Source organism: Bos mutus, chromosome 12, assembly GCF_027580195.1.
Source record: "Bos mutus isolate GX-2022 chromosome 12, NWIPB_WYAK_1.1, whole genome shotgun sequence".
Lineage (NCBI taxonomy): Eukaryota > Metazoa > Chordata > Mammalia > Artiodactyla > Bovidae > Bos > Bos mutus.
The window spans coordinates 51,720,352-51,745,985 of NC_091628.1; the positions used below are offsets into that span (position 1 = coordinate 51,720,352).

A 25,634-nucleotide genomic window follows, 5' to 3' on the forward strand; every position below is an offset into this window, starting at 1 on the left:
CTTATTACAACATTGTTTTGAATAGCAAATCATTTGAGAAGCTATCTTAGAAAAAAAAAGAATGAGTTAGTTCTTTATGTACTGATGTGAAGGGGTTCATAATCTATAAAGAGAAATAAGCAATTTGCAAAACACAAGGTGTTACAATCCAGTTTTATATATATATATATATATATATAAAATATTTGCACTTGTGAAAACTTAGGTAGGACTTCACTATAATGTCACATCCTTAATATGTTAAAGGACAAACACTGTTTATATTGTCCCTATCATAGCCAACATCAAGTTCACGGAAAAGAAGCCGTGAGAGCTACTTCCTGTCTTTCAGAAAAACTCTTTTGCTTCTCAGAAGAATGGTAAAATGGGTGATCAAGATGAGAATAATGAATATGAGCTCTGTGTTAATGAGAGTGCTAATATCAATAAGAAAAGAAAATCTACTCTCTTGAACAAAAACTGTATATAATCAAATGTTAGATGTGCCCAAGGGTGTTTACATTTTGTTGCTATTCTTTTCAGAGTTACTCAAATTCTTAAAGATAAAAAAAAATTTTGTTTTAAAATTCCAAACTCTACAGTTTCAACTCCTTTTTCTTTTGAAATAATTTATTAAGTGAATTTTTAAAAAGCCAGACAGACTTCCTAAAGAAGAAAATAACAGCAGAACAAGTTTATATATGTTCATAAAAATCTAAAAAGTCTGAAGACTTCAGGCTAACATGGCAGATGGAATGTGAACATAACTCCCTTGCAAAACCCACTAAAATAAGAGAAGATATCAAATCAAGATTTAAACCCACCCCTGCAGTATCAAGTTTTATATAAGTTACATCTGAGGGTGTATTTATTTTCATTTTACTTTTAGGAAGATTTATTATATCTATTCAATATTTCTTCATATTGATATGTCTTTTTATCATCAACTTTATGGCTGTGATAGTAAATAATATGTTAATTGCTTTTATATACTATTAAATAACTTAGGCACAAAAGGCATGAAAATTAATGTTGAGCATTTATGTACTTTTGAAGTTTAATAAAAATTAATAATGCATTCGGAAAGAAGATTCACAAGGACTAAGAGAACGTAAGAGATAGTAGTGAAAAAGCAGTGTTGGGACATCCCTGGTGGCCCGGGGTTAAGACTTGTGTGCTCCCAGAGCGGGGCACAGGTCAGGGAAGTAGATCCCACAGGCTGCAACTGTGAGTGCGAATGCTGCAACTAAAGATCTTACATACTGCAACTAAGACCCGGCACAGCCAAATACACACATACATTGAAATATTTTAATAAACACATTAATGAGCAGTGTCAAGACATTTTGGAAGATGGAAAAGTATTCAAGTTACCAAAAGCTGAACAAGTGCTCCCAATGAGCACTGGAAAGGGAGGAAGAAGGGAATGAAGCAAGTGACTTCATTTCACAAAAACCCAGAGACTCAGGCACTGGCAGGGGAATAGTTGTCTCAAAAGCTGGGCAGAGAACCACACACAGAAGGAGTGTCTGAAAGCCTGCTACACTCCAGGTCCCCTTCCTCATCTGTCACCTCCAGACAACAGCTGCTGATCAGAGCTCAGAAACACATGGCTGTCTTGTTTCTGCATCCACAAGATACTGAAACGCCTAGATGAGAAGCAGGGGTAAGATAGTTTCTGGAGGGAGAATGGCAGAAACTTGGGACTACCGCCTGCATCTTTGTAATCCTGGGGAAACTGCCACCATTCCAGTAGGAAGGAGGAAAAATCCAGGAAGGAGGAAAAGGCAGAGGAAAAGCTTGAGACCTTGTAAAGGAGAAAAACAAACCCTTCTCCAGGAGAATCAGAATTGAATTCCAAAACTGAGAAAGTAAAACTGTTTAATGGACATGATATGAGAGGATAGGCTGCCCCTTTGTAACTGGTTTTCCCTCAAAGCAGCACGCCACAGTTTTCAGAGCACTTTTTTTAAAATGACCATTGTCTGCCCTGGAAGAAAGGAAAAAAAAAGTTTAAGATGGCTGAAGATATCAAATTTAAATTCCAGACTTGTATCCACTAGAGTCAGCAGAAAACCCTGCCAATATAGACAGTTTATTTGGGAAATACTCAAAGCAGCAAAACTTAGAGAAAATATGCAGAGATTTCTTGTCCTTGGAATGAGACAGAAAGAAATCCAGGGACATATTGTGGTGACCCACGACTTCAATCAGCATGCACAAGCCCATGACATAGTGGTTAGGAAAGCACTCAGAACTATCCAGTGTGACAGGAGAAATATTGTTTCACATATGTGATTTCTATCCAAATCCACTCAGATCCAGAGAAGGGGATAAAGAAGTGTTCATTAACTCGGATTACAAAGGTCTAAGACCACTCCCAAGAAGGCCCACAACCTGAAAAGTTCAATGAATTTAACTCAACTTATTGGTGACAGTGAACTTTGGGTCACCATCCAGTCCCAACTGTATTAGCTATTTCTTGCTATGACACCTTTACATAAACACACCACAAATCTTAAGTGACTCACCATCTTAAACATTTATTTTGCTCACAAGTCTATGGGCCATTTGGATGACCCTTCTGCAATGGGACAGGCTCAGCTGATGATGGCTAGACTTGCTCATGGATCTGAGTCAGCTGGGGTCTGGCTGTCTATGGCTTCAGTATACAGCTAGGATATCTCCTATCCCATTCATGTAGTTCCTCTGTTCAGCAGGTTAGCCCAGCCTTGTTCTCATAAAGGAGGCTGGGGTCCAAGGGAGGGAGCAATAGCACCCGAGGCTTCTTGGGATCCAGGCTTGGAATAAGCAGATCTTGATATCGGCTGCATTTTATTGGCCAAAGCAAGTCACAACATCAGCCGGATTCAAGAATGGGGAGGTAGAGCACTTCTTTATAGGAGATGCTAAGATTTCACATTGCAAGGAGCATGGATACAGGGAGGGGTCATCAATGAAGGCCATTAGGACAGCTAATCTACCACACTAGCAACTGATGTAAGAGAATTAGTTTTGTGAGTAAATCAAAGGAACTTGGTTAAAGACAATGTGATATCCTGGCACAGCAACAACAAAATCATATTGGTGAGAAAACTACTGAAATCTGAATGAAGTCTGTATTTTAGGAAAGAGTAATATTAATCTCCTAGTTCTGAAAAATTCATCATGATTATAAGATGTCAGCAAGAGGAGAAGCCAGGCAAAGGACATATGGGAATTATACCGTCTTTGCAATTTTTCTGTAAAACTAAAATTAATTTAAAATAAGGAAGCTTGTTTGGGGGCTTCCCGGGTCTCAGCGGTAAAGAATCTGCCAACGCCTGGCAATGCAGGAGACACGAGTTTGATCCCTGAACTGGGAAGATCCCATGGGCCATGAATCTAAATTCATGCAGCACAACTATTGACCCTGTGCTTTAGAGCCTGTGCTCTGCAACATGAGAAGTCAACGCGATGAGAAGCCCACACACCGCAAGAGAGTAGTCCTCGCTTACCACAGCTAGAGAAAACTAGCCCTCGCCCCAGCCCATGGAGCAACAAAGACCCAGCACAGCCAAAAATAAATAAAGAAAATTATTAAATAATAATAAACGAAGTTCAGTTATAAAAAGGAAGGGAGGGACGTTATAAAAAGAACCTGGAACCTAAACCATGTCGGTGTGCAGCACCCTTACCTGGATGCATCTCTGAGAGTCACGGTGAATGCTCTTAACCCATATTCAGAAACCTCAGTGCTCTGGGAAAATTTGGCAGTTGGGGTAGGGGGGCAGGCAATGAAAAGCCAGAGCAGGTGGTTTGGCCAGGGCCACATCTCTGCAGACCTCCCAGGAGACAGCTACACTGAGCCTCAGGCTTCGGCAGGGGAGGTTTCAAGCTCAGTGGGGCCAGTGGTTGTGCCAGGATCCTTTCTCAGTATGATGGATGGGGTGGTGACCCCACTGGCACTGGTGGTTACAGCACACGGCACACGGCCATGGGGCTGCAGCGCTTAGAGAGTCTCTTTCCTTCCCTTTTCAAACAAATGAACTCCAGACTGTACCGTGGCCTCCTGACTTTGTGGGAGGGACAAATTGTGATCTTCTTTGCCATGCTGTAGCTCTGAGTCTAACACAGAGTCTCAGTGAGACACATAAACACACAATTACGGCACAATGGTTGTACTTGGTTGTTCAGAGCAACCCATCCATGTGGGCATTGAAATTGGGCAAGGGAGAGGCACATGAGTGGAAGACTGTGATTTCACCATTTTAAAGCAACTTCCATGAGGATAAACCCCATCTCATTATCCCAGCCTGTTCCAAGAACAGGGACCAAGAGGGAAACAGATAAATACATTGCTAAGAAACAGGAACTCTAAGTGGGCTAATCAGGCCTTCTCCATCATATTTGAGACATGGTCTCTGGGAAAAGAAGAGTCTTCTTTCTCTGGTGCTAGAAAGTGAAAGGGTCAATTGCTCAGTCATCTCTGACTGCTAGAAGCAGTTATAAAAATATACACTGAAGCTAAAGACTACCAAAGAGAAGAGCCAAGATATGGAGAGAAAAAAAAAAACTCATCGTAAGGTAGTTTAGGTCCCAGGATGCAGCCAACCCTGAGGTCAGAGACACCTCTTGGGTTTCCATACTTCTAACCATAGTCTAGTTTGAGTTGGGTTTCTCTAACTTGCACCCACAAGAATTCTGCCTAAAATAGCAATCAGTAGTGGGAAGTGGGGTGTTGAAACTGACAGGCATTACAACATGAGTCTGGTTGAAAACAAGCAGGATGCTGGGCAGTGAGAGTGGCCTTTTGTTCCTGGGAAGGTGACAGTACTGGGTAAGTGGTAACAAAGCAGCCTGGCAGATTTTTCCTATCTGTGTTCTGGGACTCAATCTAGTTCACTTACGTGTGTCTGGGGAACCAACCATGACAAAGTTAAAGTGGGTTGACTGTGTTTTAATCTTGCTTCAGTGAGGTCCTAGACGTTTCAGGCCAAGCTCACCCTCTGATAGGAGACGGGAAGGTCCACAGAGTCTCACCATTTCTTCTTCCAGCAATCTTTATGTGGACACAAGAACTTATTTTTCTATTTTGAAAGGAAATTATATGGGAAGGCAGGAAGAGCTAGAACACCGAGGAAACCAAATTTCCCCAGACCTCACCAAGTACTTCAGGCTATATGCTCCCACCTGAAATAGACTATGATGTCATCATTTTAAAGCAACTTCCGGGAGGATAAACCCCATCTCATTATCCCAGCCTATTCCAAGAACAGGGACCAAGAGGGAAACAGGTAAAGACATTGCTAAGAAATAGGAACTCCAAGTGGGCTAATCAGGAACTCTGAAAGCAGGTTGGATTCAAGGATCAGGCTGTGGTATGACTGTGTCTTAGTTGCTAGCCTATTGGATTTCCAGACATTGAATAGGCTGACCTCCCTCTGAGATTTTTTTTTTTTTTCTAATTTTATTTTATTTTTAATCTTTACATAATTGTATTAGTTTTGCCAAATATCAAAATGAATCCGCCACAGGTATACATGTGTTCCCCATCCCGAACCCTCCTCCCTCCTCCCTCCCCATACCAACCCTCTGGGCCGTCCAGTGCACCAGCCCCAAGCATCCAGCATCGTGCATCGAACCTGGACTGGCAACTCGTTTCCTACATGATATTTTACATGTTTCAGATTTTAAGGAAGTGTTATTTCCAGAGACTCAGCAAGCCCTGCAAACAGGCTTGTGATTGATTGCTCAACCCCTGAGGCTGTCCCCAGGCCCCGTCAAAACCTCTACCAGAAGTTCTCCAGCAGCTCCTCCTGAACTTTATGGGTAAGTTCAAGGCAAAGGTTCCAGGAAGTTATATTTTAGCCTGCCTCTGGCCCAAGCCCCAGTGCAGCATGATCAGTAGTGAGCCGAACACTGCATTTTCATCTCCATCTGGCTTGTGTGTCGAACACACAATTGATTCTGAATCTGGAAAGGAAGAACGGTAAGTAAGCTTCTGCCTCAAACCCCAACACCGAGGAGCTGGTACTTTATCCCATACACTTTGGGAAACAGTAGGGACTTATCACCAGTTTTAAGCAGGCTTAAGGCAGATAAAACTTGTGGTGTGTTTTGTAAAGGTAACTATGGCAGCATGGTGGATTGGCAGGAAAAGGGTAATATTGGGGAAATGAACCAAAAAAATTAGCAAGCGATAGCAATAGGAAAACTTTTAAGGGCTTGAAGAGTTACAATGAGTAGGGGAAACACTGAGGGAGGCAGGAAGATGAAAAGCTAGCTGATGCAGGAAATGCAACAGAAGGAATGCATCCCGACCAGTAAAGGGAGCACCAAGGTGAAACTCTGTGGCCTGTAAATGGATACAAGTCACTCACTTTGTTTTTGCTGGAGGGAAGGAAGAAACCGACAGCTGGAATTCTGTCTGCAACAGAAGGGAAGATTTTTAAACCCCTGTTTATTTTACACTTGAAAAGGATTCATCCTGAAAACTGCCCGGCGGTAAAGATGCTCTTAAGGGATTTTGGCAAGATGTACACAAAAGAAAGCCTCAGTTAGCTACTGAACTGTTGCCCCCTGGGACCTTCAACCATAGCAGGCACTCAGGAGTCTCCAGGTCCAAGGCACAAAGTTTGTGGTTAGATAATAAGGCTGAATGACATTCATTTTAGATCCCCTTTACCCTGGATGAGAGCATTGTGCTAAGCGATCCTCAAGGCCTCAGCAGACTATAGAAAACATGCAGACCAGAAAAAACTCACAACACACTTCCGTGATTTAGAAAGGCTCGAAGAGATGATTACTTGCCCAAGGGAGTTTAGCATCAGTCCTGTTTTGTCAACATCCCTTCTGTTAAACACTGCATTTCTCACTGCTGTGCCTTTCCTGCTTTGTCACAGCTTTATTTTAGTCCCTAAGTAATTCTACTAGGGGCACTGAATAAATACTCATCGGTCTCTGAGGCAAATGTAGATTCTGTTTGGCAGTTAGAGTTTGTTCATCTTGCAGGGTTTATGTGAGGTCTATCAAGTGGGCTGAGTGCTAGCTTAGATCCCGCCATATAGGAAGAAAATATGGCATCTATCCCCAACTACACAGAAAATTGTGGCTTTAGCTACAAAACTATTTAGCAAAAAGACACTTTGCTATTACAAATATCTGGTAACCCTTCCCTGTTTTCACTCCCATCTGTACTTCCTTCCCCTTTGATGCTTCTCCAGAATTACATTTATCACAAGAATTCAGAAACTTAGTAGGTTACACTAAAAAAGAAAAAACTTAATGGTAATCAAAACACCACTCAAACATTCTTTGGCTGGCCCCGAGGTTATTATTCAACAGCATACTGCTTCTAACTCTTCACAAAGACTAAAAACTGTTTCTCATCATCAGTAAGAAGACTTAAGTTCTTTCCCAGAAACAGCTTAAAGTTCTTCCCCAACTTGGCCAGCTGCACTTGAATTCAGGGTTTCCGCCCTAGAAAGAATGTAGTTGTGTCCAAGTGGCATGAGTCACAGAATTCTAAGCAGGGGAGTTTTTATCTCTTTAAGAGGGGCAACGGTGAGTTGTTTTTTCTGGTGAAATAATGCTTAAAGTGGACCAGGACTCAAGCCGGCCCATCTCAGCTTTTATCCATGCCTGGGAGATGTAAAAGGAAAAACTGATGAGAAAGAGAATATTTGAACTCTGGCTGTGGGCCAATCAACTTTGCAGATTTACCAAGTAATCTTAGCCAAGAGCAAAGGTTCTTGAGTGGCGGTATAGACGGTATGGCGGGCAACAGTCCATGGGGTCACAAAGAGTCGGACATGACTGTGTCTGAGTACAGCACATGGAAGATTAAGCCCCTCTGGGATGCCCATTAAGGGCTTGCTGGCTGTCGGTAGGGAGCCCTATAGTCTGCTGAGTCCTTAAGGATCACTTAGCACAGTGCTCTCATCAAGTCCTGCCACCCTATTTGCTGCTGAGAGCTCCAAAGACAGACTGCATCCCAGCTTCACCTTCTTTGGACTTTTATCTGGAGAGCTCCGTCATTGTTTCTGAGATTTGCAACAGTTCATCATGACTGGAACATCATTTACATAAAGATGAGTTTTTATTCATAGAAAGAAAAAGTTTTCGGATGGACTTATGATTATGTGACTCATGCAGGCTTTTTTTTTTTAATTGCTGAGGATGGATCCATTTAATTTTACCGAAAGTCTTCCATACAATATTTCGGATTTGAGAAAGATACAATAGATAATATCAGTTCTATTTGATAGAATCACATAACACGCATGCAGCAAACACCTACTAGAATGTGAGCTGCTCTGCTAGAAGCTTTGGGAAATAAAAAGCTGAGTAATGCATAGGCCCCACTCTCTGATAGCTCATAATCAAGAGGCAAGACAAAGCAAAGGCACATGTAACCACAATACAAAGTGGGCTGTGAAAAGCTTTTGGTTACTTTCCATAGACTAATGGAAACGCACTGAAGGACTGCATGCAGGACTGTAACTGCATTTTACAAAGATCACCTGGCCAGCAGAATGGAGAACAGATTTAAAGGGAAGAACTGAAGCAAAAAGCATTAGGAGTTATGGCAACAATTGAGGTACAATACAAAGGAGACTCAACCTAGCACATGGAATACAGAGGAAATGCATGAAAAGATTTTAAGCAGAAGAAATTAATAGGATGGAGTGGCAAAGGATCAACTGGTGAGGGATGCTGAGGGAATGTAAAAACGAACAGCTAGGCTTCTGCCTTCAGCTGCTGGGTGGAAAGCAGTGTGTGCACTGTAGGAGAACACGGCAGAGTGAGAAGGACAATCAGGCCAGGCTGAGACGAAAGAGCCAGGGGAGCCCTAGGGAACCACGCCACCCACGACAGAGTAGGTGCCTGCCGTAGCTTCACAGCAGACCCGGTCGGGAAGGCAGGCTCTGGGCCACGGATGCCAAGCACAGAGTTGGACTTTAATTCAACAAGCTGGGGAGAGGCTTGAAAGCAGGAGAAAAACAAGATTGAAGCAGTTCTCCTCTAAAACTAACCTAGTCAACAAAGAGACAAAGATTCCAAAAGGTGAAGCGGTATGAAGACACCTAGTTAGTGTCAGAGACAAATTAAAAGGCAAGTCTTTGGACTCCTGGTCCAGTCTGTGCAAAGACAAGGAACCCTGCCTGCTTCTCAGAATTCTATGTCCTCCTCTAGAATAGCATTGAAGCATGTATATTACCATATGTGAAATAGATGACCAGCCCAAGCTCAGTGCATGAAACAGGGCACTCAAAGCCAGTGCACTGGGACAACCAGAGGAATGAAATGGGGAGGGAGGTGGGAGAGGGGTTCGGGGCAGGGGGGACACATGTACACCCGTGGCTGATTCATGTCAATGTATGGTAAAAACCACCACAATATTGTAATTAGCCTCCAATTATAATTAATAAATATGTTTTTAAATATATAAGAAATACCAAGTAAGAAAAAAAAGAAGTCCTTCTCCCTTAATCTATCCCAGCCATGATATTTAGCTTGGACTAGAACATTTGGCACATTAAGAAAATGAATGGCTACTTCCACTATTTTTTGGTAACAACCAAAGAGCCCAGTCAAGTGTTCTAATAAAAAAAAAAAAGCTTAAAAATACTGGTGATTATAAATGCAGATAGTGGCAATGCTCTTTAAGACTCTTTCAAAGTCTAGTGGGAATAAAAAGGGTAGAAAGACACTTTAAAAAACACTTTAAAAATAATAAAATGGCTTCCAAACACACATTAGTATAGTTGCTGTCGTTCAACCATCAAGTTGTGTCCAGCTCTCTGCAGCCTCATAGACAGCAGCATGCCAGGCTTCCCTGTCCTTCACCATCTCCTGGAGTTTGCTCCAACTTATGTCCATTGAGTCAGGGATGCCATCCAACCCTCTCATCCTCTGCTGCCCCCTTCTCCTTTTACCTTCAATCTTTCCCAGCATCAGGGTCTTTTCCAATGAGTCAGCTCTTCACATCAAGTGGCCATAGTTCCCAATTGCAGCAAAACTGTTCGGGAAGAACAAGTTCCTATTACCCAGGAAATAAAGATTGAGGAGGAGGGCAGAATGAGAGGTGAGTGGACTGTCATTAACTTCATTTGTCTTAAATAAGCACTTTGATGAACAAAAACCATCACGAAATCTCAATACACCAACTTCTAGTCAGCAGATGTGTTTCAGGCACACGTGAGCTTGCGTGCACGCATGCACTCACAGTTCATCTAGAACTTGAGGGGAAACATTGGAAATCCAACAGCCAAGGTCAGGCTGAAGCAGTGGACATTCCAGTGGACTTCCCAGAGCTATTATTTTCATGACATAAAATGCTGTGCATTTGTTCTCCCTTTTTATTAAGGCCTTTGGGTGTATTTATTTTTTATGGTTGTTATTATTTGCCAAAGTGAATTTAAGAGAGAAATTCCATGAGAACAAAAGGATGAGTTTTTTAAACAAATACTTTGTAATATAACTTTACCTCAACAGCTCTCTTTACCATGTTTATTCATGAGCAGGCAGTGAATTTTAAATCTGCTCCTTCTGTAATCCATCTCCTGAGAAGAATGAAAGTTGAGCTTGATGAGAGAGAAGGCTCACAGGAGAAAATTTCTTACTCGGTGCTAGGCAATCATCCTAGTTGAGAACAGATTATGGGAAAGAGGAGCCATAAAAAATATCATGATCAAAGTAGCCTATGGGAAAGGAAAAAGAAAGAAGCAGAGTGATAAAAGAAAATAAAAGCAAGATGATTAGAACCCGCAAAAATTGATTCTTTTACATGTACTGATCCTTTTCTCCATTGCTTCACCTAATATTATCAGTTTCATAGTACTGTCTGGATTATATCAAAAGTGTTGGCCCACTGCAACATCAAATTTGGGAGCCATGTGGTCAATCCCATCAGCAGCAAAGCAATTAATTATATACAACTACTTCAAGGGTGGCTCAGGCAGTAGAGACTCTGCTTGCAATGCAAGAGACCTGGGTTCAATCCCTGGGTTGGGAAGATCCCCTGGAGAAGGGAATAGCAACCCACTGTAGTTTTCCTGCCTGGAGAATTTCATGGACAGAGGAGCCTGATGGGCTACAGTCCATGGGATCACAAAGAGTCAGACACAACTGAGCAACTGACGCTTTCACTTTCACACTCCCAAATAAACAAATGCTGATTCAGAGAAGGGATGTAGACAGAAGTAATGGATGACAATAGAAAGAAGTGGGGAGGAATGGGGGCAGGGGGGAAATCACTCAGAAGCACAAGATGTGATTCCTTATGAAAGAAAATGCATGTTTAAATTTTATATTTAAAAAAGAAATGAACAGTAAATCTCAAAAATGTTATTACTACATCTATTCAAAACTAAAATTAAGCAGATATGATGCACACTGAAACTAAATATTAATATATTCAAAAAAGAGAAAATGGGGAATATAAACTAAATCCACAGATGATCTCAATAATGTACTGACTCAAAAGACTGTAAATCTAGATGAACACTTAAAGGCAATTTATTCAAGAATGGAAAAAAAGAAAGTGAAAATGTCAGCCACTTCGTTGTGTCCGACTCTTTGAGATCCATGGACTGTAGCCCACCAGGCTCCTCTGTCCACGGGACTGACTCTCCAGGCAAGAATATTGGAGTGGGTAGCCATTCCCTTCTCAGGGGATCTTCCTGACTTGGGTCTCCTGCATGGCAGGCAGATTCTTTACAGTCTCAAACCTAAAGGAAAGGTTATTTATTTACATGACAGAATTATCTGAGAGCTTATGAATACCACTGATCATGTTTTATAAGTGAGACCAATGTATTTAACAGAAAAATAAAAGATTTGTGCACTTAGTGTGTCAAATGAATTGCTAAAAAAAATTTTTAAAGGACTTGGTCTAGGATCACCAAAAATATTACAAGAAATTATCTACCATAACTCCTTCTTTCTTGGTTTTTCTATAAATAGTAATTTTACATTGGAAAACTTGGGGAGTACTTACCATTGAATCATAGATCTGGAAATAATCTCAAGAAGTTGTCTAAAAACCTACATTCTTCCGGACAGTAATGATTTCAAACTAGGCTAACTTATTCCTATTTAAACTTTTCTAACAAGGCTCAGAAAAGGAGATGCTACAATCAGCCCTGAAAATGCCCATTGGTCAATTCCCAAGAACCTCAGAAGACTGTTTTTAACTCTATCATGGAACAACAAAAATAATCAAGTTTCAGAAAAGACATTTTTCCTAAATATGATTGTCTTTGGGGTAGTATGTTGCTTTCTTCTTATGACTAAAAAGTATAAACTAAATTAATTTAGTCTATTTTGCTAAAATAAAAAAAAAAATTATTTAGGTTTAGAGCCTAGGCAGTCCAAGGAAGAGCCTGGGAAAGACCCAGACAAGCAACAATCTAGCTCTAAGGAGACCCCATGTCCACGATGGGCAAACTATATGACATGACTGGCCCACTGGGTGAATCACAACAGCGTATCTATGTCTGGAAATGACAATGCAGAAGTAATCAACTTTTGCGCACTAGTTGTGGTTGGAATCTTCAGTCCTAGCCTTGGAAAAGGCCCTCCACATCCCCCCTTCCTTGTAACAAAAATGAAAAGCTAAGAGAAATTTTCCTCCCTTCTTAATCAATGTCCCTAATTTCAGCTTGGAGCCTGTACAAAAGCAAAGTGTTGGTACCTTGTGGAAGTCACAGCCTAAACAACAACAGTGCCCCTTCCTGGATCCTGCCCATCTCCTTTCACACTATGCCTCTTTTTAAAGGTCATCCACAATTAACCAGTAACTACCTTGCAACTCCTGTGCCACCTGTTGCTGAATATAGCATAAAAGCCCTTTTTCTCAGCTTGCCACCCTAGAGAAACCCACAAAAATATCTAAAAATACAGAGGAAAAGCTCCCACTTCTGCAAAACATGGGCAGTATCACAACCACAAATCACACATCCGAGAGCCAACCTGCAGGCACTGTGCAATCTGGACTGAGTCAGTTAGCTGCGTACGTGCGCAGTTTCTCAGATGTTAGGTGAGATAAAGGCATCCCCTACAGTAAGTGAAGGTCACAGCCAGTAATCTTTGAACTGAAACCATGTGTTCTTGACATGAAAACAGATGATGAGAGAGGCAGGGAATGGTCCCGGACAGTCATAGAGCAATATCACAAAACTGGAGAAAGGATAAGGAGCTCAGAGTGAAAGCATGTCACCTTACCTTTTCTATGGGATGATCCAGCCTCTTACCCAAGGGAAGTAGGCAGAAGTGAAGCAGAGTAGAGGGAGGAGAGGAAAGAGTGATGGGCAGAGAACAGTGAGCCTGTGATCCAAATGACTGCTGTTCACTATACTATTCTCTATATAGGGAAAAAACACAGGAAAATTGTGTCCCTAGGCAAAAAGGGAGTGTCAACTTTGGGAAGGGAGAAAGTCTCCAAGACAAGAAACCCTAAGGCGGTCAGCAGGTATCCATGACTTACTGCACCACTGCTACCCATTCAGTGTTACCCCCAACACCCATTCTCTACATACACACAAACACGCACATACGAACTAGGGCCAGGAGTAAGGTGAGGCAAGTAAGGAGCCCAGGGAGACCCTGAAAGTCTGTTGCTCTTGAATTTTGCACCCCAGGCACTTTGCTTGTCTCACCTTAACCCCAGTTCTGACACACAAATGCATCAGTGTGTCAGGAAACCACTGGCTCTATTCAGTTATGAGGAGTGAGTAGGGGAAAGAAAGATAATGAAGATAAGAGACAAACAGCTCTCCTTGGCCTCATAGAAAAGACAAAGTCATCATAACAGTACAAAGAAGAGCTTGTTAAATTATAGAAGAATATCATATCCAAGAAAGCAGAGCTCAGAAAATAAATGGAAGTGGAAAACAACATTTCAGTGGTAGATGCTACACAAGAAGAAATTAAGAAAATGGAATAAGAACAACTGAAAATATCCTCAGGGACATAATAAGTAGTCTTGAGAAAATTAAACAAAATGAGATAGAAAAGAGGAATAATATACTTAAAATGTCTAGAAAAAGTGATACATAGGGAAGCTAGATTTAAAAATGAACATACACATAATTGTTGTGAAGACAGAACAGAAAAATGGAATAGAAGAAAATGTACAAAGATATCCTAGAAAAATAAATAAATTTCCTTGAACTAGATCCTTCCAGGTACAAATTATTAGAGTAAAACATGCAGTTGTAAAAACATTATCAGTATGATCAATGGCAGTATACATCCTGGAAAAGTACCTGGCTGCCATTAAAAATTAACAAACATTGTTTAAATCTAGGCATAAAAAGCAAGTAACTAATCAGATAGATCCCAAATTTTTCCACAAAATTTCTCAATTTCAGATAATATTTATAGTCTTGAGAGTCAGTTTGGGTAAGAACTTGGAAACTCTATAACCCATAAGACCTGAAAGGAAAGAAAAATGAAAAACTGGGAATTCCTTGGCAGTCCAATGGTTAGGACTTGCCACATTCACTGCCTTGGGCCCAGGTTTGATGCCTGGTCAGGGAACTAAGACCCCGCAAGTTGCTCCCCCCAAAAAAATTTTAATTTAATTTAAAGATTTTTTAAATATTGAAAGGTAAGATCCAGTCAACATAAAAATGAACAAAAATAAATTACTTTGGAAAGAACAGACAGGTGGTAAACATCAAATCAGTGTGTACATCAGATCAGATCAGATCAGATCAGTCGCTCAGTCGTGTCCAACTCTTTGTGACCCCATGAATCGCAGCACGCCAGGCCTCCCTGTCCCTCACCAACTCCCGGAGTTCACTCAGACTCACGTCCATCGAGTCAGTGATGCTATCCAGCCATCTCATCCTCTGTCGTCCCCTTCTCCTCTTGCCCTCAATCCCTCCCAGCATCATAGAACTATGCATAAACGTAAATCTCAAAAATCTTGAAAATAGAAAAATTATAATATGAATAATTTTCAAAACTGGCATCCAGGTGAAAGCTGGAGGGGGGAAGTGTGCTAATTTTCTAATATTCAGAGCAATAGATACTATCCAAAATTTAATTCTGTAGTTTTTTAAAAAAAACGACTACATTCTCTGTATCCTCTTAGCAAGATACCTTGAGAACCAATTTGCCTTACAGTGAAAATTTATCTGAACTTCAGCAATACTTCATTTAATTCTGTTTCTTCTTTTTTTTGGCTAAATTATTAACAAGATAAAATTTAATGCATATCACTTTCAAGTAGCATATGGAGAATAACTCCATTTTTTATAAGTATTTATATCTCTATGTATCTATCTTTCTAATATATACAGAAAGGTGTCTGAAATAACCATAAGTTATTTCTGGTAGGTAATTGAAGATATTTATAATCATTGCAGTTTTATACTTTTCAGCATTGTGTGATATTTTATGGTGAGCAAGTATGATTTTTTTTTTAAAGATAATGTCAATATTTTTTATGTGACTTGTGGCTCTGTGGGTACAGAATCCATTGGCAATGCAGGAGACCTGGCTTCAATCCCTGGGTGGGGAAGATCCCCTGGAGGAGGTCATGACAATTCACTCCAGTATTCTTGCCTGGAGAATCCCCATGGATAGAAGAGCCTGGCAGGCTACCATCCATGGGGTTACAAAGAGTTGGACACGACTGAGCGACTAAGCACACAAAGAGAAAGAAACAGGAGGCGAGTGAGAAAAGAAGGGAGGGAGGTGTGGAAAGCAAGAAAATTTTCACCACATACACTCAAGCCAAGTGCCTTCTTTGAGGAAAACATGACTAAGCCACATTAAACAATTAGTGGGAAGAACACTTCACTTGGGATGGAGTCCAAGGCAGAACAGCAATAGTGATGGGCAGGAAGAGGGTGTAGTAACCAGAGTTCTGCTGTTACCCTCTCTCTATCAAGGAGCCCAGGATTGCTTGTCTGCTTATCTCTCTCTCCCAACAAATACAACCAATTGCACTTCTTCATTTTGCTCTGATAATAGGGGCCAATGGGAAACAATGCACCCTTGTGTTGTTCACCCCTCCCCTTGAAATATGCCCTTAGTTAGCCTGTTGCTGGGCATAATGCCTTAATATAAAGCGCAAATTCCAAAGGTGAGAAATTTGTCAAATCAGTGCTAGGTAGTGGCAGGGACTTCGTCAGGAGAATTTCAGTTGAATTAAGCTTCTCAGGCTAGCACTTATCAACTGTTTGTCTATACCATCCTACCAGAAACAAAACTCTTTAACTCACAGTGGGAATTTTTGATGGTGAGATTCTGACATGAGGACATTTGTGACTTTTCCTCCATTCGGAAATATTACTCCACACCTGAGCAGTTCAGGAGAGGATGAGTTGCAGAAATGGGATAAGCTCATGACTGGAAAGGATCCAGGATAAGGTATGTAGAGATGGAGTGAAGTATCTACTGCACACATTGTATAGTGATTTCTTTTTAAGATGGAAATTTAACATTCGTTTTGAAGGTCACTCTTGGCCTATTCAAGAGATAACTGTTTGACTCTTCATGCTTAAATGGCTTTCTACATCTCTGCCTGCGCTGGCTGTGGATCTTGGCAGGCTGGAAATTGCTCTGGGGTTGTGGGGGGGACACTCAATGACTGGGGGAGAGGAGTAGATGGATAAATACTCTGCAATAAGAGGATTCGGAGATGTGTTCCACAATCCTTCAGAAGCTCCCCAGAAACACTGAGATCCAATTCCACATAGTCCAGTTCACTCATGACCACACTTTTCACTGGTTTTCCTTCCTTCTTTGTCTCACAACCCCACCATCTCACAGTGCTTTCTGGCACCTCATGCCGAAGAAACTACTGGTGTTCAATCCCTTATCACAGGTACAGTTTTTTGGCAGAAATCATCTATGTTAATCATCTCAGGTTGCCATAACAAAATAGCATGGACTGAGTGACTTAAACAACAGATATGTATTTTCTCACAGTACTGGAAGCTAGAAGTCCAAGATCATGGTGTTGCCAAGGTTGGTTCTAGTGATGCGTCTCCTCCTGGTTTGTAGATGGCCATCTTCTTGCCATGTCCTCACATGGCCTCTCCTCTGTGTACTGGCAGAGAGAGAGAGAGATAAGGATACCAGACCTATTAGATTAATCCCTACCCTTATGATTCATTTAATCCTTATGACCTTCTCAGAGGCTCTGTCTCCAAATACAGTCATGTTGGGAGTTGAAGCTTCAACATTTGAATTGGTAGAAGGAGAAGACACAATTCAGTACATTAAGACATCCTGACATGGGACTTTCCAGGAGGGAGACATCAATTCCAAGATGCTTCCGCAGGGACTCTCCATCACAAGCGTGAGAGCTGCTTAACCTGAGTCAAGAGAAGGATGGGTAAGTTGTCCCCTTGTCCAACTATAGGCTTAACCAGGTTTCAACAGGTGTTACCATCAGAAGCTGCAGGTGAAGTTTCAGAATGGCAGGACATCATGACCTGGAGGTTTCCAGCTCTTCTTGCCATCTTAGTTGAGATGAGTAGCAACCGAGTAGTGGCAGTAGGGAGTGTAGGATGTCAATATACTCTCACAGAAGGGAGGAGCTGACAATTTCTCAAAAGAAATCTCACAGCCTTGCAAGTCAAGTTTATAGAAACCTTACACTTGACTCCAAACCCCAGATACCCAATAAATGAAAGACATAGTTTAAAAAATTACTTATGGCCCTTATATATGTTTTCCTAAGTGACAGAACCACAGTTTCCTCCTTTGCAAAACAGCAATAATAATGCTGAATTGCAGGGTTGTGATGAATAAATGAGATCGAACATGTAAGGTGTTTAGCCTAGTGTGTGGCACTCCATAAGTATGACTTCCCTTTCCCTTTCCACAAATACGAGCATCCTTCCTTCATCCCAGGAAACTGGGACATATACTGGTCTCTGGCTTCACTCCAGGACATTAGTCACACTTATTTTACTATTGTCATTAGGAGTTTTTAAAAACCACCTCTCGGTTCTTGTGTTTCCAATCAAATGATGTTAAATGAAAACAAAATCTCTTTTTCTTGGATTCCTTAAGCCTTCTGGTTTCTACCAATGTAAAATTCTGGATGCAAATCTATCTTTAACTGATTTTTTTAAAAAATCAAGCTTACTTTAAGTATGTTATCACTATGGTTTATCCACCAGGTTCCTAGATTGAAACAAGGAATATCACAAGTGCCTACTTCTAGAGCTTGGAGGTTGGCAGTAGACCAGATAATACATCTTTCAACAAAGGAGAGTTCTATTTCATAGGAAAGAAGAGATAAAGTTATTTCCATTGCTTCTTCTCTTACTTATTCAATATGCTTTGTCTCTATAAGTCAAGTTCCTTTTCAAGTTCTAGTTCTTTGATCTGTAAGCATCCAAAGAACATCTCTTTTTCTTCCTCTCCCATTTCTGTGTTTCAAATTCTCATCCTACATTGATTCCACTCCTTTCCTCTCAGTACATCTATGTATTTCTCATACCACTTCTCTCACTCTCCCAAGCTTACACTTGCCGTTTCTTTTCTTCCTATTAGCTACAACAAAACCATCACAGGAAAGGATGTCTATGATGCCTTGTGACAGAACAATGAAAGCCTCCAAGACAGTCAGGTCCTCAGACAACACACAGGTCCCAACTGATGTTCACACCATGCTCAGGGCTTACCGAAAGGGTCTATAGCTTTTAGGGGCTTCCCTGGTGGCTCAGGGGTAAAGAATCTGCCTGCAGTGAGGGAGAGATGGGTTTGATCCCTGGGTCAGAAGATCCCCTGGAGAACGAAATGGCCACACACTCCAGTATTCTTGCCTGGAGAATTCCATGGACAGAGGAGCCTGGTGGGGTCCATGGGGTCGGAAAGAGTCAGACACAGCTGAACAACTAACACGAACTAACTATAGCTTTTATAAGTGTTCTTTGACAACCTCCGCAAAGGATTCCCAGGTGGCGCTAGTGGTAAAGAACCTGCCTGCGAATGCAGGAAACATAAGAGATGTGGGTTCAATCCCTGGGTAGGGAAGATCCCGTGGAGAAAGAAATGGAAACCCACTCTGGTATTCTTGCCTGGAGAATCCTACAGAGGACCTGGTGGGCTAGTCCATAGGATCACAAAGAGTCGGACATGACTAAAGCAACTTACCATGCACAAATGCTTTGACCTTCACCTTCTCAACTTCTCTAAAGTTAACAAGAGGAAAGCTCTTGTGATCCCAGTGGAAAAACAGGGCAAGTCTGGTGTCAATAAACAAATTCCCTTATGAGTTGACCAAACCAAATATTCAGCCCCAACTTGCTGGGTGCTTCTCCCTGCTACCCGGTGTTCCAGTGCAGATTTGCAGACTTCCCTGTTGGCCACCCGGGACCTCAACCTCACAACTCACAGTACACAGGAGACAGGGGAACCCACAACAAGAAATGGGTTCACAGCCTTAAGCCATCGGAAACGCTCAGTGCAGACTACCATCAGCGATCTCAGTAACATCCTGCCTTTACGTCAACTAGCAACTTGGAACTCTCCCCATATCTCATGCACAGACCACAGACACCATCCCCCATGCTCTCACCCAGGAAAAGAACTCTGTTTGTCATTTTCCAGAAGTCTAGTTGCTCAACCTTTGCTGGACTATTTCTAGAAGGCAACAAACCCAACAAGCCTGAAGGAACAATGTGGACAGAGTTTGCTCCCTCTTTCACATCTCATTTTAATCTCTTCTTCTGCAAAATAAACAGTCCAAGGCCCTTCTCTCATTCCCTGTTTATGGATACTTCAGTCCCTTAGTTGCCCTGTTCTTATTACATTTGGGTATCAAAGCTAGTTTCACCAAGGGTGTTTACCATCATCACCAAGGGTGTTTACAATTCTAGTTAATATTATTGATAATGTTATTGACACAGTACTACAGATAATGTATTATTTATCACTTGTCTCTATAATGGGAGGCAAATGCCTGGGCCTTTAGGAGTGATTATTTACTTTCCTCATTACATACTGGAGCACATAGTAACCACCACTTAGCTGCTACTTTCTGATTTTTCTCAAATAGTTGGGGAAGGGGTTTTTAAAAAATCACATCCATTTTTCTTTCAAAATCAAAACATAGCTTCTAAAAGTCAAATTATTTCCCACGTATTTTTAAAAATTTAATATGATACCATTCCTGGAAAGAACCATCAATGAGAACTAAAGAGCAGTGAGATTTAATTCAGTGAGGACTGGAGGGAAATGCATGTTAGAATGTGTGGAAAATCTATGTGACACTGAAGAGTCGAGCTAAATATAGAAGCCAAATTTTTAAAAAATTCTGAGTTTGTGTCCATAAGCTAAAATGCTGCTAAATACGTCAATATTAAAGAAAGCAGCAAACCAAGGCCCACTGTCCTGCTTCTTATATGAAGTGGGCAAATATTAAGAAGACACTGGGAGGTCATTATACTTTAGAATCACTGCATAGCAGGCTGAGAATAGTGTAGCAGGGAGGGAGAAATGGAAGGCAAGAGGAGAAAGAAGGAAAAGAAGGATTAAATCTGTAACAGAATAAGCCAAGCCTACTTGCCTCTACAAATACCATTTCTGCCAAGAGAATAGAGGATGAGAATAGTGTTTCATCTTCAATAATCCATCTAACAACCTCTCATGTAGCTACTATAATGATTTATGCAGTAATTTGTAGAAACCATCCTTATCTGTATTATCTAACATGGATTTGAAAAAAGAACATCACGTATATACCCTGAAATAAGAAAACTTTAAGAGACAAGCACACATCCAAAGCTACTATTGAAGAGAGAGGAGTAAAAAGAAAGAATTGTTCTTTCCTGACATCAAAATGTGGCAGGTTTAAAACCAGGAGGAAGTTATCTATGGGTTTGTGCTGTTTTGTTTTTTTAGATGATAGAATCTGCTGAGAGACTTTTAGAAATGGAAAGAAAAGCTACAGCAGATGCAGCTGAGACAACATGAAGAGCTGTCTTTCCTGAATCCCAAACAGCAGCAGATAAAAAGCAGAGAGTAAACGAAAAGGTCATCTCACACTCGTGGCCTTCTGAGTTTGGGGTTTTCCTTTTTCCTTTGGCCACTACCTTGCCAGTCATTTCCATGTTGTTTTTCTTGTTTAATCAAGAAAAACAGGCAAGACAAAAGGGATTATTTTCCAGAAGCTCTGCTTGTTTAGCGTCATAGGAATTTGAGGTTGTTATCTAGTATATTTGGGATGATTCTTCAGGGGTAACAGCGAAGTCTACAGTGTTTATGAATTTATTTCCTAGTGTGATATTTCCACCACCTTTTACTCTTTCGGATGGGTTTCAACTGCATCTGTTTGCTTTTCCTGTTGCTTGTGAAAGTACACCTCGTGATCACTATCCACAGCTGCTTTGTATGAGCCTCAGAGAATTCTATGAGCAGGGAAATTTTAAAACATACAAGACCAGAGTTTTTCATAAAGTCTTATTAATCACATTTTGAAAGGGATAAACGTCTTGCCAAATTTGTCTGAATTTCTGGTCAAGTAAAAGGCAGGTCTTCAAACCATCAGACAAAATGTATTCAGTTTATATCTAGTGTGTCCAGAACTACACCCAGCTACCACATGGGATGTGGCACTTTTAAAATACAAGACATGGTCCTTGCTCTCCTACATGGTTTAAAGTTTAACTGAAACAATTTAGAGAGCAATGAAAAGGTAAAGCAGGAGGAAGAGAGGTCTCAGGAGGAACAGAAATGCCAGCAAGACCTTGAACTATTTAGGATTCGTGGAGAGGTACAGAGAGGGGACTCCAGTCCAGGAATAGCAAGATTAAAGATATACAGGAGGGTTGCTTTGAGAATTTTCAGGAACACTGAGTAAGCCTGTGAGGAAGCAAGCAGAGAAAGCCAATTAACATGTTCAAAAAGTTTCAATTATTTCATTTCAGTTATTTCCAGGAAGGGGACATTTTTATGCTCATTAGAGAATTAAATGCTTTGATTAAATGGGTTTTTATCCCCATTTAAGTTCTATTTCCTTTAATGCACCATATTTTTTTTTTTTTGTAGTAAACTAAATACAGGACCTGAAATAGTGCTTCTTCACAACCAAAGTATGACCTCTTCCCTGAAGAAACCACGTGTTAGCAGCACATGTTCCTCCTACCACCAGCCCACCCTACTGCCAGCCTGGTGATAGTTGGGGGTGGAGGGAATAACAGCATGAGTGCCTTAGGACTGGGCTTGAATTTTCTGTTTTGGGGGTTTGGTGGGACTTGTTTGTTGGTATTTATACAGTGTTATACAGATAACATTCTATTAATTACTTAAGTTCAATTCCCCTGGAAATGGAAATGATATCAGAAACCCATACCTGGAGAGAAAGAATAATTATTTTGTTTGGCTTTGGTAACATCCATGAAAGAATCTCCTTCTTTCTCAAGGCAGTATATCTCAGAGGAGGCAGCCTATGTTTCTGTGTTCAATTAATATCCAGTAGATTACTGTGAAACTCTTGGTTCTGCTGTTTAATTTTAAAATTCCCCTTCAATTTCCCTCCTTCAATTGAACTGATGTTCAGGTAAAGCTATGAAACAATCCAAAGACAAATAAAAGGAAAGACAAACAGCAGTAAGTACCATTTGGTGGTATCTTTCCCATGTCAGATCTCTGCCAAGTGCTTTACCTGCATTATCTTATTTCATCTTTCCCACCATCCTATGAGATTGGCATTATAATCCCCATTCTATGAACAGGGAAACTGACAGGGTGGGTTGTTTGCAAAAGTCCCATTCTAGTGAGTGATAGAGCTAGGATTCAAGGCCTAGCTCCAAGAGGAGCCTGGTGTGCTGCAGTCTATGGATTCATGGCCTTTACCACCATGCAAATTTTAATATGGAATGTGGAAAAAGTGAAAGGGAAGAAGGGCTACAGAAGAGAACTGAAAGATGATACTGGGTGTCAAAATGACTGATCATTCTGAAGCAAGAAGGTAATTGAGGAAGTACTAGGATTAAAAACTTTAAGACTAATGAGAGATACAGAACTGATGAGCAATACCTGGATAGTTAATGTTTAGCCTCATCTATAAACACTCTGAACTGCTAAAATGCAAATTGAAACCACAGTGAGATACCACCTCACACCTGTCAAAATGGCTATTATCAAAAATACCACAAAAAACAAGTGTTGCCAAGGATGTAGAGAAAAGGAAAGCCTGTTAGTGGGAATGTAAATTGGTACAGTTACTAAGGAAAATGGTTTCCTTAGTATGGAGTTTACTCAAAAAATTAAAAATAGAACTACCATACAACTTAGCAATTTCACTCCTGAGTATTCATCCAAAGAAAGAGAAAATAGTAACTTGAAAAGATATAAACACTCCTATGTTTATTGCAACATTATTTACAATAGCAAGACATGGAAATAATCCAGGTATCAACTGAGGGATAAATGAATAAGGAAAATATGGCATATCCATATGGTGGAATATTATTCGGCCATAAAAAGGAGTGAAATCTTGCCATTTGCAACAACATGGATTGATACTAACAGTATTATGCTAAGTGAAATATGCCAAACAGAGAAAGACAAATACTGTATCAACTCACTAATATGTGGAATCTAACAAACCTGAACTCATAGAAACAGAGAGCACACTGGTGCCTGCCAGAAGCAATCTATGGTGGGAGAAATGGGTGAAGAAAGTCAAAACGTACAAACTTAAAGTTACAAAACAATTAAGTCATGGGTATATATAATGGGCGTATGGTGATTGTAGTTAATAATTGTATATTTTAAAGTTGCTAAGAGAATAGATCTTAAAAGCTCTCATAAAAAGGAAAAAAAATGTAATTATATGAGATGAGGATGCAACAGAGAATGAGACGGTTAGATAGCATCACCAACTCAATGGACTTGAATCTAAGCAAACTCGGGGAATAGTAGAGGATGGAGGAGCCTGGTGTGCTGCAGTCTATAGAATTGCAAAGAGTTGGACACAACTTAGCAACTGAACAACAGCAACGTGAGGTGACATGTTAACCAGACTTATTGTGAAGATCGTTATACATGTGGCAATGTATACAAATATTGAATCTTTATAAAACTAATATATGAATTACATCTCAATAAAAAAGATAAACTGAGCTCCTAAATGCTCTATTTTAACCATAAATTATCTATGTGGGATCTGCTCCATATGAATATAGTCAAAATGAAAGAAGTGACCTTCTCAGAAAAGCCAAAAATGGCATCTATTTTTACACTTGGGTGGTAACTACCTCTTATGAGGAAGTAAGATCAACAGAAGAACCAAAGAATTTAGGAATAAGTTCTGTCAGCAATATCATGTTTATCTTCAAAGCACACTATCTGGAACATTTTGTCATTTTTTAGACCACCAGTGTTGAGAAGAGATTATTCAGAAGGATAATAATTTAAATGTAACAGGATGCTGTTTTGTAAGCTAGACCACCAGTTGGGTTGGACCAGCATGTGGATTTAGGCAACACTTCTGAGAGTACTTATGATCTTCCCTAAGACCCTAAAAAATGTATCTTTCACTGTCACAATCCTCAGAGACATGCAAAACATGGAAAGGGCTCAAACTATGACAACGATGATATTCAGGTACATTAAAAATATGACTTCTGGAAATGTCCAGAGGAAACTAGATGGCAGGAAAGGAGAGCCAAAGGAAACATTGTAAACAAGGAGAGAATGTGGGAGCAAATGAGAAGCCAAACAATACTTAAGTATCCAAAGCTAAAGTGCTGACTGGCCCAGAGCAAGCTGATACACTGACACTCACACTTTTCAGGAGTTGGGGATAAACACGTACACACTGCTGTATTTAAAATGGGTAACAGATAAGGACCTACTGAATGGCACAGGGCCTTCTGCTCAATGTTATATGGTAGCCTGGATCCCCTGGGAGGGGATTTTGGTGGAGAATTGAACACAAAAATCACTGCAGATGGTGACTGCAGCCATGAAATTAAAAGACGCTTACTTCTTGGGAGGAAAGTTATGACCAACCTAGATAGCATATTCAAAAGCAGAGGCATTACTTTGCCAACAAAGGTTTGTCTAGTCAAGGCTACGGTTTTTCCTGTGGTCATGTATGGATGTGAGAGTTGGACTGTGAAGAAGGCTGAGTGCTGACGAACTGATGCTTTTGAACTGTGGTGTTGGAGAAGACTCTTGAGAGTCCCTTGGACTGCAAGGAGATCCAACCAGTCCATTCTAAAGGAGATCAGCCCTGGGATTTCTTTGGAAGGAATGATGCTAAAGCTGAAACTCCAGTACTTTGGCCACCTCATGCGAAGTGTTGACTCATTGGAAAAGACTCTGATGCTGGGAGGCATTGGGGGCAGGAGGAGAAGGGGATGACAGAGGATGAGATGGCTGGATGGCATCACTGACTGGATGGACGTGAGTCTGAGTGAACTCCGGGAGTTGGTGAGGGACAGGGAGGCCTGGCGTGCTGCGATTCATGGGGTCGCAAAGAGTCGGACATGACTGAGTGACTGATCTGATCTGATATGTGTGGCTGGGCCTTCTCAGGTGGTGCTAGCGGTAAAGAACCTGCCTGCTAATGCAGGACAGGTAAGAGAACTGGGTTTGATCCCTGGGTCGGGAAGATCCCCTGAAGGAGAGTGTGGCAACCCACTCCAATAATCTTGCCTGGAGAATCCCATAAACAGAGGAGCCTGACA

At 40.9% G+C, this 25,634-nt stretch overlaps 1 long non-coding RNA gene across 5 annotated transcripts; it reads left to right on the plus strand.

Moving 5' to 3' along the window:
• The first annotated feature begins 5,836 nt into the window (after positions 1-5,836).
• On the plus strand, positions 5,837-23,969 carry LOC138990265 (uncharacterized). 5 transcript variants are annotated; one of them, XR_011466384.1, is made up of 4 exons: positions 5,837-5,950; positions 16,179-16,347; positions 17,118-17,317; positions 21,985-23,969. It is a non-coding gene; the product is annotated as an uncharacterized lncRNA (long non-coding RNA). The 5 variants fall into 5 exon arrangements; XR_011466385.1 differs by having other exon boundaries at positions 17,139-17,317; XR_011466383.1 differs by having other exon boundaries at positions 5,863-5,950; positions 16,286-16,347; positions 17,139-17,317.
• The last annotated feature ends 1,665 nt before the right edge of the window (positions 23,970-25,634 follow it).